The sequence below is a fragment of the Siniperca chuatsi genome, linkage group LG14, assembly GCF_020085105.1.
Source record: "Siniperca chuatsi isolate FFG_IHB_CAS linkage group LG14, ASM2008510v1, whole genome shotgun sequence".
NCBI classification, from domain to species: Eukaryota; Metazoa; Chordata; class Actinopteri; order Centrarchiformes; family Sinipercidae; genus Siniperca; species Siniperca chuatsi.
Window position 1 is genome coordinate 20,400,822 of NC_058055.1, and position 12,771 is coordinate 20,413,592.

Here is a 12,771-nt window from a genome sequence, read left to right on the forward strand (position 1 = left end):
TCTTTTAATTTGGAGGACTTCTTATAGTGAACAATAGCAGTTGTTCTAACCTTGTTTGCAAAGACATTTGGAACATGTTGATTGTGATCATCAGGGTTGGTGACCCTTAATCTATGATATTCCAAGGACAAAGTTGTAAAACAAAACCATGATTTAAATGAGTACAGTATAATTCACAATGAATGATATGACCCAGCTAAAATTGGACTAAACTAGCCAGACTAAAAGGATGTTTTTTTTCAAGAGACAAAGTCTGCAACTAAAAACTGGCATGTAAATAAACACTGCATGCAGACCTAGAGCCTATCTGTCTCTCTCTGTAATGGCAGCAAGGGAAGGCCTCTAGATGAGCTCTGAGACAAATTGAAAAAAGTGATCAGACTGAGCTCTCCTTCCTGCTCTTTCTCCCAGCTCTGCACTCCAGGTAGGTTTGCTGTCACTGTTACAAATGACACATGCAGTTCCAGTTCGACAATCAGTCCCCACTCAGCAGGATTCCTCGCCTGCAAGTTGCTGAGTATTTAAAAAGATTACAAAGGAGGGCAGGAGGGACAGAAAAAATAACATCTGTGAAGACACTGAACACCACATACTGAAACTGTAAGGTTTGTAGTTCACTACCCTAAAGTAAAATCTTTGAGCTACTTTTGCTGTCATGGTGCATACAGATTTAATTTTAATAATCTCTGTTTTTTTACATTTTAGAAAATATTCCTCAGTTAGAGTGCTGTTTTTGAAAGAGTTGCACATTTTGTCAGCTTGAATAACCTGCTATCCTTTAAAAGTAGAAAGTAAAGATTTTCTGCTGTCACTCATTTTGTAAAAGTAGGTGTCACTTTTTTCCCCAAATGGTGCATGCCCCATTTTGGAACAAACCTCTCTACAGGCTGTTACTGAGTACTATCTAAAACTCATTCTCCTCTTCAGTAAAATCTGTGCTATCATCCTGCGTCTGTCGGCCTATCTGCCTCCACTCAGGTTTCAAACAGCCCCTTCCTCAGACAGATGTCTATGTAGCATGAAATAGAGCCACCAAGGGGGGAATCGCCTTTGCCCAAAATGTTTTCATGACGCTTGGTTGTGGCAGCGACTCGTTTATATTTCATTCTTGTTCCTGTGTGGTTGGGAAAGATACTGAAGAGACCAGGGATGTCAATCTGTCTGTCAGCCATGCATCAGGATCACGGGCTCTAACCCTAGTTATCTTCCAGACACTCCAGGTGAACAGGATACAAATCCTTTCAGGTTTTTCTGCTTTTATTTTTTTTTTATGACATGAAATGTGATAAATCTCAGGATGCTCTGGAGTCGTGTTTCCCAAAGAGGATTTATACAGCACAGTAGCCCAGAAAGATGAGGTTATGAACTGTCATTCAGCGTAATGTAAAAGGATCATAAGCACTGCCCCTTGGAAAGGAGACAGGGGGGTGACAGCCATACCAGTTAAAAGCGGACAGGCCTTATCAGCCCATGATCCAGACAGCTCACAGATTTTACTCCAAAAAGTTGGAACTAATTAAGAAAGAAACAAGCTAATCGATGATGACTGTTAGCAGTTGGAACAAGAAATTGTCATGGTACAGTGTGTGTCTCTGTTGTCTGTTTGTTCCCTGTTGGTTCCCCTCCTGTGTTTGTCTGTGTGTGTGTGTGTGTATGTGTGCTGGCGGGGCACGGCCTCTGGTGAACCTCCACTCAGAATCAGACACAGACACACCTGCTACTCATCTGCTGCTACTCACCTGTTCTCCATCCTCCTATCAAGACCATGCAGTATATCTACCCGGCTCTTCTCACCAGTCTTTCCCAGATTGTCTGTTTACACTAGTCGTAAAACAGCTTGGCTGATGAGCTTGTAGACTAAAAAGTTTTCCTGCATGATTCCTGAGTCCTTGACTAATCCTCTTGACTGCTTGTGTTCAGGTTCACTCCTCAAACCGACACCTGCCTCCGATCTACTCACCGACTCTTGAAAAGATTCTCATCATGGGTTCATCTCTGCTCCACTTCAACCTGCTGTCCTCACTCCGCCTGCCTGATCTCACCAGCTACACTCAAGCCAGCCATCCTTGCCCAGTCTACCTGTGCTCACGGACTGTCTGCCTCAGCCTTGGAATCATCCTCACTTTACGGAGCTTCTCTTCACACACCTGGTTACTCTTTCAACTTGTTCATGCAATAAACCAAAGACTAACCATTATAACTCTGTTTTTGAGTCATACTTTTGGGTCCAGAATCTTTATATTATAACTAATTATTAAATGGAATATCCATATATTTCTAGCCTTTCAGTCTGGTATGGTAATCTCACTTCCTGGAAAATGGCCCACAGGTTCAAACCAGTGGCTCTGTTACAAACCCACTTTGTTGATCTTACAGCTACCTCCAACGACAACACACATGAAACAACTATCAAAAATGGCATTCCCTTTAAGTATCTAATCTGATTCTGAAAGAACTGCGTCAGTGTTTTGGCACATTTCAGCTCCTTACCACTGCACTAATCAATATTTTCATATTAACAATGGATCAAATGACTGTAATATGAATGGTGTCAATTTTCAATGGTGTCATTTTTACAGAGTCCTTTTAGAGATTTTCAGCTCATAGTTTTGGTTTTATAGCCCAAAACTTTGCTGAGTTTGGATCTCATCCTCTTTTTCTGAAATAGGCAGCTATTTTCAGCAAAAAAACTAAGACAGACAAAGCTAGCTGGTGGACACAGTGGAGCATTTAGCAAATGAAGACCCAGATATTTTTCTCTGGAGTTGGTGACAGAAAAAGAGCCAACAGGAAATAATACTGGATTCATTAATCAGGTTGCCAGAAATACAACTCCAAATTTTAATTAAACTTAATTAAATGATAATATATTATGATGTGTTTTCAACTTCTTCTGCTGCCCAAAGTGGCCAAAACATGAATGAATGCAGCATTACCTATGAATCATGTCTATTTTACAGTTCTGTCAAACATTTTCAAGAACATACTGTACAGCCTTTTCCCCATTGTTCCATGCAGCCATTGTTTTCCATTTATTACTGACATGAAAATCAGTGGACAGGCTCTAAAAATTTGTCCAATGTGACTGTTTACACAAAGTTAAAGGATAAGGCTGGCAATATTTTCTTTGTTATTGTCAATAAATTCCATGAAAAGATCAACAAAGCATTAGTTCATCTCTCAATACCTTCTGACCTCTATCACACTGATTTTGTGCTCTTGTGAGTATTTCAGCAGCAGGACGGTGTATGTGGGAGTGACTCAAAATAAACTACAGTGTGTGTTCATGGTAATTAAAGAACATGTCCCTCAGTGCAACAGTGTGGCTCATTGATGTGTTTTTAATATGTTTTGAAAAACAATGGAGCTCTATGGCTATATCAGGTTTTGGATTTACAGACAATACTTTTTAGTAGATCAATTCATTGTTGGTTTTGGTCTTTTCATGGGATTTGTTGACAATAAGAAAAATATTGAATATCACCAAAGTTACATTTAAGAAAGTTTCAAGAGTCTGATTTTAGTTAGTTTTTGTACCGTACTGAAATGAATGGAAACCAATGGCTGCCTGGAATGGCAGTAAAAAATACATCTAACAAGTAATGTGATTTGTAAAATGGTTGTGAGTATTTCTGATTTGTAGAAACTGGGCTAAAACATGCATGACATGGTCCTTTAATTTAAACAGTATGCATGGAATTGAGTGAAAAGAAAAACAAATCATAAAAATTGAGAAAAGGGTGAGAAAGTCATTAAAGCAATTAAAACGTGACAAAAAACATGGCAGCAGTGATAGAGAAGTTAATGTATTAATTTTGCAGAGAATCAACTGCTCATGTGCCTTTTCAGATTGTGGTAAAATGTACTCTTACAGAGAAAAAGAATGCGTTGTCCTCCGAGAAAAGGCACATGGACCTTGGAAGGAACACAATGCAGGTTGTGATGCTTTAGCAAAACCAGAGATCCTTATCAGCTTGGCTTCTTTTGCATTACCGCAGAATTAATTATTGTCTGACTCACTCTTTGCCTCTTTCTGTCACTATAGAAGAGACAGAGCTTCAGCATGTTAGGTAGTAATAAGACCCCATCTCGAGACTGGAGAGAGAAAGAATATGAGGCTCCTTCTTTCTGTGTCATACTCTATTCTCTTCCTCTCCCTCTTTATCTTTCTTACTCAACACTGATATTGACTTTTGGCTTTTTCTCTGACAAGTTTCCGTGACCAGATCGGCAGCCCTTGGGTGTTAAAGCCCACATCCTGCTTGTCAGGTGTGGCTGAAAGACACACAAGCAGAAACCCGACTTGTTAAATCAAGAAATCCCCCGCAGGCTGTGTGACATGGCTGGAAGAGCGAAAAAGATGTCAGGAGGATCTGCAGTGCCACAACAAGGTGGTCTGCCTGGCTAACAGGACTGTGTTTACTAATTACAGAGCAGTGGCAAAGCGTTAGCAAACAACATAAAAGAGGTCTGCATTGGTCAAGAAAAACACCTTCAAAATAAATGGCATAAATGGCTCTTCAGAGGCACTTTGTGGAGGAAAATGTGGTTTGTATATATAATCATCACTGACTGAAGAACCACTAGAACCCATAAATAGTCGTGTGTTGTTGTTCGAAGCATCGTTCAAGGCTGCAGCGGCCAGAAATCAATGCATGTAAAGAGGCAAAGGATCCCTCTCTAATATCACATTCTGAAACATCAGTATACCTCAATAGACCAATTCATTCAAATGCATTGTTTCCTTTGTCCTTTGCCCTAAATATTCACTGGATGCTGGCTAAAAGAAAACTCCAGCTGTATTAAGTAAATATTATCCTCCAAAACCCCACAAATTATCTCCACAAGTATTATCTCCTCCAAAGTATAAAAATCGGTTTGAAAGTATTAGTATGTAAAATAAAATGAGGTCCAGGTGAAAATGCATTTTTTCCCAGCTGTACAGGCAACACCTTTCCAAATGTGATATGACAAAACAACTCCAAGCAAAAGAACCACCATTCGGCAGTTTTAAGCAGTGGAGTAAGGAATGACTGCATAAAAGGGACAGGCAGATGGCTGACTAAATTCACTGCAGAAAACAGATCAGCCAGGTGACCTTTCCGTAACCCCTCCATGCATTTCTCCCTCTCTGCTGACTCTTTCGTCACTTTCCTTCATTCAGGCAGAGGAGGCAGTGAGCACTATTTGCTCAGAGCTGCGCTACTGATGCTCTGAGCTCAGCTGCTGTGTTCATATGGGATGCAGCAGTAAAGGTCATTTCTAGAAGTTCAACATTAGTGATCGGAATTTCAAGTGAACCGTGTTACCCACATTTTTTGGCCCTGCACTCTACAGGGAGTACAGAGGACTTATCAGATGAGCCGACAGGCACAGTAATGTGTCTCTGGAATAAAAAGGATACAGAATCTAATGGTGCAAGTTACTGGTTGTCCTCAGTTTCAGTGTCATTCATATTAAGTGCCTCCCATTGTCATAGGCCTCACGTTAATCATGTTATATTTCTCTGGGTATTAGTGTGTGTGAGTGTATGCGTACCCCTGCTAAATCCATGAGAAAGAGTTTCATCCGTTCAATTTAAAACTAATCTCGTCAGCCCCATCAGAATGTGAGTGTATGGCGAAAGAGCCAGCCTATAAGAGCGTGACTCACCATCTGTAATGCATTTTTACATTTGTTTTGGAGTACAGCTCATTATATCTCTTTGGAAAATTTGCAAAGCCAAACAATTCAAAGTCACCGAGCGTAAAAAAAACAACAACAAAAAAAAAAACAACGGAAGGAAGTGGGTTTGGTTTACCCGAGGGGATAGCTTTGTTGTGTGGAAATAAATCCTGCTCCTGATTAGACAAGCTCTGCATGGGGTTCAGGCGATGATGCCAAGGATTTAAACTGTTCACGAGTGGGGCATTATAATTGATATGAAAAATTAAATTTATTCTAATTAAACACTATATGGAATTGTCATCCAGGACTCTTGTGTGGATTGTTTAGAGCCTGCAGCGCCTACTTAAAATTTATAACTAAGGACTGGGTCATGTCTACTCTGTGTATAGGAGAAAAAAAAGAACCACTGTTGCACAAACGATTGACTATTTGCATGAGTATATGCCACCTGAAACTTCAAATATCTACCACAGTAATAATAATTTCTGTGTTCTGGGTGTTTTAAATAAACATTGTTCTATCCTTTCTAGCATAAAATATTTTCAGTAACAAGCACTTTTTGGTTTGACATTTGGCCTCTGTGTGCAGAACACAAGAAGATTCCCTTGAAATTGGCACAAAGAACTATTTTCCCAGCCACATATTGTAAATCACAACTTTAATCTTTCATCTACCTACTGGACCTTTGTTTGCAAACTTTAGAACAATCTTTGAAAATACAAAACAACTTTAAAATAGACCTTTTCATTTTGGCCAACACTGCAGCAGTAGTGCGGCAAGAAAACAGTAGCATGTGGGATATTTCTGATAGCTACATATATACAGTATGTGTTGCATGCTCTTGTTTTGTATTGAAGAAGGAAAGTAGGCAGTGAATCTTCTTCTGCATCTATCTCCAGCACTCCCTCTTTTTTAGTGTTTAGCATCTGTGAGCAGCTGGGAAGTCAAGTGGTAAGCGAGACTGCGCTTTTACCAAAACGACCTGTTTGAAGCCTCTCATGTCAGAAAGCACTCACTCAGCTGAAATGTCCTGGAGCAAGACACTAAACTCCAACCTGCTGTCCTGTCGCTGAGTCTGACCTCTGACCTTTCAGAAGCTGGACAAAGAGAATTTCTCTACAAGGATCAATAAAGTATCACATTCATCATATTATTAAATTGATTTCAATACAGTTACTTTGTATGTATATGTTATCTAAACTTTTCAGCACTCTTTGGTTACTTAATGTACAAACTGTATCTGTCCATGATCAAGCATCAACACTGCAAGCAACTCTAACAAGAACTACTAGAAACTCTAAATCAAATCATCTCTTGTGAACTTAACAGCTACAAAACAACAGCAGTACTGACACTGTTTAACAGTTTATTGGAGAGGGAAGGCTGACTACAGCTTATATTTTGCCAGCGTCACTCAAAAAGTCAAAAAAATGCTTACCGGTATATTGATATATTTAAATCCAGTCTGGAGACGTGCTTGAATAGACTGCTACGCTAAGAATAAGAATATCATGCAAGAGCTGTGGAAGCGTGTGAAAACTCTTCTTCAGCCTGGTTACTCAAGAGAAGATTAGACTTTTATTGCCATCCTTGAAATTTCTGCTTTATCCAACTAACCTGCATGACATACTGCACACATGCATTTATGCACATATGCTGCTTCAAGCTGGTTCTGGCTTTTGCAGGGTTTAAGTGCTTAGCGGGGGGGAGAGTGCTCCAGAAGCCTTATTCAACTCTAATGACTGGAATGTTACAGTGAAGATTGTTTTGTGTGCTAATGTGTGCATACACCAATGTTGCTATATGCTAGTGTGTCTTCAGTGTCAATCTGTAAGTGTGTGAGTCATCCCACTTTTAGACTCTGAAGCACAACAAGCAGCTATAATCTGCTGGACACTGCATTGTAATGGCTCTCTGTGAGACAGCTAATAAGTTACACACCAGATTGCAAACTGCAATAAGCCCGACTGAGACACTATTCTGGGCTACATCATTATTTCTCAGCCCATTGACTGTGACCCCAGGGTGGGCTGCAGAACTGCTCTGACAGGGTTCAGGGTTTAGAAAATCCTAAAAACTGACTTTATCTGTGATTTCAGTGATCCTTGGTTTAAGCATATTTAAACTGTAGTCAAGTAAACTCAGTGGTGATTTGGCGTGGCATTCTCTCACCTTTTTAAATGGTATTCTTTTCTTTCACAGCTTTACTGAATCAGTTATGAAAAACTCAATAATTGCAACTGTTGAAGCCAAGACAAATGAATCCATGAACACAAATTTCCACTTTTGTTGTCTACATGCTTGCTTGTTTATTTTCCCCCTGCAAAGAATGACTAGGCTGATGTCTAAAGGTTGTATGTTACTGTAAATTACCAGAGCCCCCAGTGCACACAGATTCAGCTGAGAACCACAGCCATTAATATTCTCATTCAGGAGCCAGGGCAAAATATGGATCCAGCTCTCTGCATGTGCTTGCATGTCTGCCTGCTGTATGTATGTGTGAGACTATGTGCCTGAGATGAGAGTTGGAGTGGCTATTGGCCCACATAAAGCTGGAGGGCTGGTATTTACAATCAGTTTTTCACAACTATCACATTGATGAATGGTCATAATTCTGTTGCTAGATGTTGGCTCCATATCTGGTTCCAGGATGAGAGGAAGTCCAACAAACCCAGAAAGAGGCTGGAGCGCAAGGGGAAGGCAATGAGTGGAGTAGGGGAGCAAGAGGCTGGAGCGTCTCCAGCACCATGGAGAGCTCCGCTGCAATATATGCGCTATATCACGGCAGCGTGCGCGCCGACCAATCCTCATTTCCCACTCCGCTGGCCGTCACGGAGGCTTTGCTGCCGCTGTGCCAGCGCTCTGGTGACACTGATAGGATTTTCCCATGAGAGCGCGCTGAAGCAGCTCATTTAACACAATCAGACAAGAAAATCTCGTCTTATTTAGGACCCCCCCAATTCTTGAGAGTTTTTGCATGCTGCTGAGTAGATAAGGAGTGTATGTGCTTTTTAAGACACTGGTCGTTAAAAGATGAAGTCTTGGCAGAGTCCTGCTAAGGAAATTGGCTGACAGCATGAGGATCAGGTGAGGAGGGGCGGGGGGTGTTGGGACCGGGATTCCATGCCAGAGAGCCCAGCGAGGGATGTGCGTGTCTCACTATGTTATCATTTCAGTCCCTCTGCTGCTTGAGCAACGCTGGCGCATCCGGGCAGAGGAGTCCTACTGAAGCCATTTATCAAACACTGCTGTGTTGTTTTCGAGCAGGTAGAGCGTCTGCACTGTTATATGAGGTTACCAAAGCTGGCATCTGGTCATATTGAATGATTAATCGCATCCCGTGTTGCGCCAGACAATAAGCGACATACCAGGCAGTGTAGTTAAACACTGTCACAGATTGTCATTGACATCGCCCTGCGCTATAAGGCAGCACCTGACACATATCTTTCTGGCCGTAAATTCTGGAGCCCTTTCTCTATTATTGATGCATTTCTCCTCAGCTACTCACAAACTCATTCAAAATTAAAGCACGCTACTGTCATCCTCTTAACACTTTCCATTCACTCACACTCCTAATGCAAATAGTGACGGATAAAGCAGCGTCACGCACACAAAACAACCAAACTTGTGAAAAAAAATAAATAAATACGCATTTAAGCAACCTTGGAGCCTTTATCCCGCATTAGTAAATACAGCTTCCAGCTTACCTGTGCTATTCCGAGGCAAGAAAGAAAGGGAATTCGAGCAAATATGCCACAGATTTCCTCGCGGCGACGCGTCCAAACTGCGCTTTTTTAGTTCCACTCCTCTCCTCCCGCTCGGCAGGTTTAAAGGGTTCAGATTAATTACGGGCTGGTGTATCAGTAGCAGCTGCGTTAGTAGCGACGGGTAGCGCGTCCCAACTCTCAGCAGTGGCTTGCCATCGTTCGTCTCCTCCGGCTGGTTTCCTCTCAGCGCTACGCTCCTGCTCTGCCCTATTTCAACTCCTCTCACTCCGCTCTCCTCCTGACGTCAGCCGCTGCACGCCAAATGCGGTGAGGCTGCATCTGCAGATTCATCGTACTGGAAAGCGACACCTGTGTGTGCATGCGTGCATGTGTGTGCGTTTGTAAGTGTGTGTGTGTGTGTGTGTGTCTGTGTGTGTGTGTGCTTAGACATTAGTGAGGACCAGATGCCCCCACATAAAATAGTGGAGAATCAAAAATCTGAACATTGTCTGCAGATGTTTTACTGTATTTTCTTACTTGAATAGGATTTGTCTGAAATTTGTATTAGGGAATACATTTAGGTTTGGGTTAAAGTAATGCATATAGTTGAGACAGTTTTAGGTTTTAGGGAATATGAATGTTAGACAACATTCATATTCCCTAAACCCTAAAACTGTCTGCATACAAATACAAAAAAAAAGCCAAGCAATCTTTATCTTCTCTAAGTGTATATGCAACCAGTTTTATCATTCATAGTGCATTGATCCACTAAATAAGTGACTGTTAGATACTGACACTTGTTTAAAAATAAAAACAATTATTTGTCACAACTCAGCAGTTGAAAAATGATTTTAAGTACTACAAACTGTATTATATTAAATATCATTTTCTTACTTGTAATGTTCACATTTTACAGCGTGCTGTGTATTCAAATGATGAAACTCGAGGTAAGAATCAAAGAGGAGAACATGGTGACAGATGATTTGGATGTTGCAGTTTTCTGGGTTCATCCAACTAGAACGTCAAACAGTCATATGTTTTTCAGAAGTCTCATATGCATATTTTATTTTGTTTTCAAGGATTGTTTCCACTCAGACCCTGTAGGGCTGCCTTGTGCAGTGACTGTCGACTATATGACAAACACTTTAATCAACAAGGCAGTAATGATGTTCGCAGAGGCAGAAAACTGCATGGCTAATGCCCGAATGTCCGAATCACTTTCACAGATGAGCAAGTTTACAGCGGATCATATTGAGGTTGTGTTCAAACGTTTAAACATACATGCACATGCACAAACATGCAGTACAACAGTGTAGTACAGTACAATTCTATTGCAGTTACAGGAAGTATACATATATCACAGTGACTCCAATGTCACCTAACCAGGGATGGGCATCACACATATTCTCTCTCTCTCTCTCTCTCTCTCTCTCCTTGTCTTTACCCCTTTGTATTGAAGTGGGAAGAGGGATAACTGCGCATGGCACAATTAGGCCTACATACTGTATCCTAAAAAGACACAAGAATAGTGGCGTCCCCATCAAAATTGCATGTGGCACTAAAACATTTATGCTCGATGTAAGATTTATCAAGACAATGGAAAAAGTAGACGGTTGGAAAAAAATAGGAAGACGAAAATAAAAAGAAACGAAAAGGAGGGGGGGTAAGGAGCAAGAATAGAAAAGTAAAGACATGAACTTTAGTCATGAAGTTGCAATACTTGATTCCTTACAATGCTGTATGCTGATGAACAGAAAGAAAGAACATAGGCTACACCAGGACATTTACTACATTCCACTCTATCAGATAATGTCTGTAGCAGCACAACCTGCTGTAACAGGCGATGTCTGATAAGACGGAAAACGGCCTTGTAGCACGATGCTGCACAATCTGTAGTTACAAGACTATCTTTTACCTTTGTTTAATGGTCATGCATCTTTTATATGAACCAGTTTAAATACATATGAATCTGGTTACATGGTAAACACAGTAATGTATTTTTCTTTTAATGTCACGTTTAATAAATAAAACATCGCTTCATTTTTCGATAGAGGGAAGAAGAGGTAGCTGTTTGAAGTGAGCTGCAGCATCTAGCATGTGCATCCAAAGACAGATATTTCAGGCTGAATAATGTTATTCATCTCTATTAACTTTTATGAGTCCAAAAAATTGGAAAAACCTTTGTTTCATTGCTGCCAAAAGTTATACTAAACCATCATAGATTCATCTGCATGTTCTGATGTATTGTGCATCGATGCCGATACTGTCTTTGCACCACAGAAGCACAAAAAAATTGTGTGTAATGTACAGATAAAGCAGAATAGTAGAATAATGACATTAACTATGCAAGATAACCGACTTGTGTTGCCAAGCAAGCACTTTTGCAAAATATCACTCACAACTTCACATCAACATACAGTAGCTGTTAAAAGAATGTGACAAATCTAAAACATTTCATCATATTCTGATGATGCACGATGTCTTACAAAAAGCATAAATTGTCCTATCATATCCTACAGAAATTTTGTAAAAATTCTGAAATTTTGTGTAGTAGGAAAAGCATTTATTTTGTTGTACTCTTATAATTGTCACATACCTACCATAAGCTTAATCAAAGATGTTATGTACAATTATTTGATTAAGGTTAGGGTTAGGTTATGATTTTGTGTGTAAAAAAATAAAACAACCTTCTTGTCTACACACTGCAATTTTTCATACATTTCATAAATTTCCAGTAACAACTGGATCCTTCTTTGAAACATCACATTTGTATAACCTCTTAAGACGTCTTTTTCAGGACACCAGCAATTTCTTTGCAACAATTTTCCTCCAAATGCGTTTCAGAGTAGTTGTGGTCATTTTCGACCACTGACTGTCTGAGTCTTTCTGTTGGAGCACTCAGCCTTTTTTGTGCAGCCATCTCTGAGGGCTTTAAGTTATAATCCTCACAGTGTTTCAGAAAAAGTTTCATTGTTTGCAACATCCAAAACAGAAACACACAGAAACACAAACAAATTACCCTACTGTATAAGGTTTTATTTGCATAACTTTTTCTTTTATATTTTCCTGTGGTGGCATAATTCTGGCTACACAATCACTCAGCTGACATCAGTGCATTTTCCCCAAGATGCCAAAGGAGCAAAGCTCTTGACTAATCTCAATATTTTAAAATAATGCTTTGTTCTTTACATATCTTTACTGTGATGTACAGTACTATAGTGGATACAGCATGCAGCTGTTGACCTAATAAACTCTCTGAATGTGTTTTCTCCTCCATCCTGAAGTCTGCTTGCCTGATGAACACACACACTTTTTTATGCTGAAGAACAACTTTACCATACTCTTATTTAACACTTATTTAGACTTTAACCCATGTTTTTCACAAGAACACCTTATT

At 40.1% G+C, this 12,771-nt stretch overlaps 1 protein-coding gene across 3 annotated transcripts in view; it reads right to left on the reverse strand.

Moving 5' to 3' along the window:
- Nucleotides 1–9,688, reverse strand: part of fstl4 (follistatin-like 4) — a 223,648-nt gene extending 213,960 nt beyond the window's left edge. For 2 of the 3 annotated variants that reach the window (XM_044223041.1, XM_044223042.1), the window contains exon 1: nucleotides 9,375–9,688. The gene's annotated coding sequence lies outside the window, so the exon portion shown is untranslated. The remainder of the gene's footprint in view (nucleotides 1–9,374) is intronic. The other variant, XM_044223040.1, reaches the window with a different exon arrangement.
- Nucleotides 9,689–12,771: the final 3,083 nt, after the last annotated feature.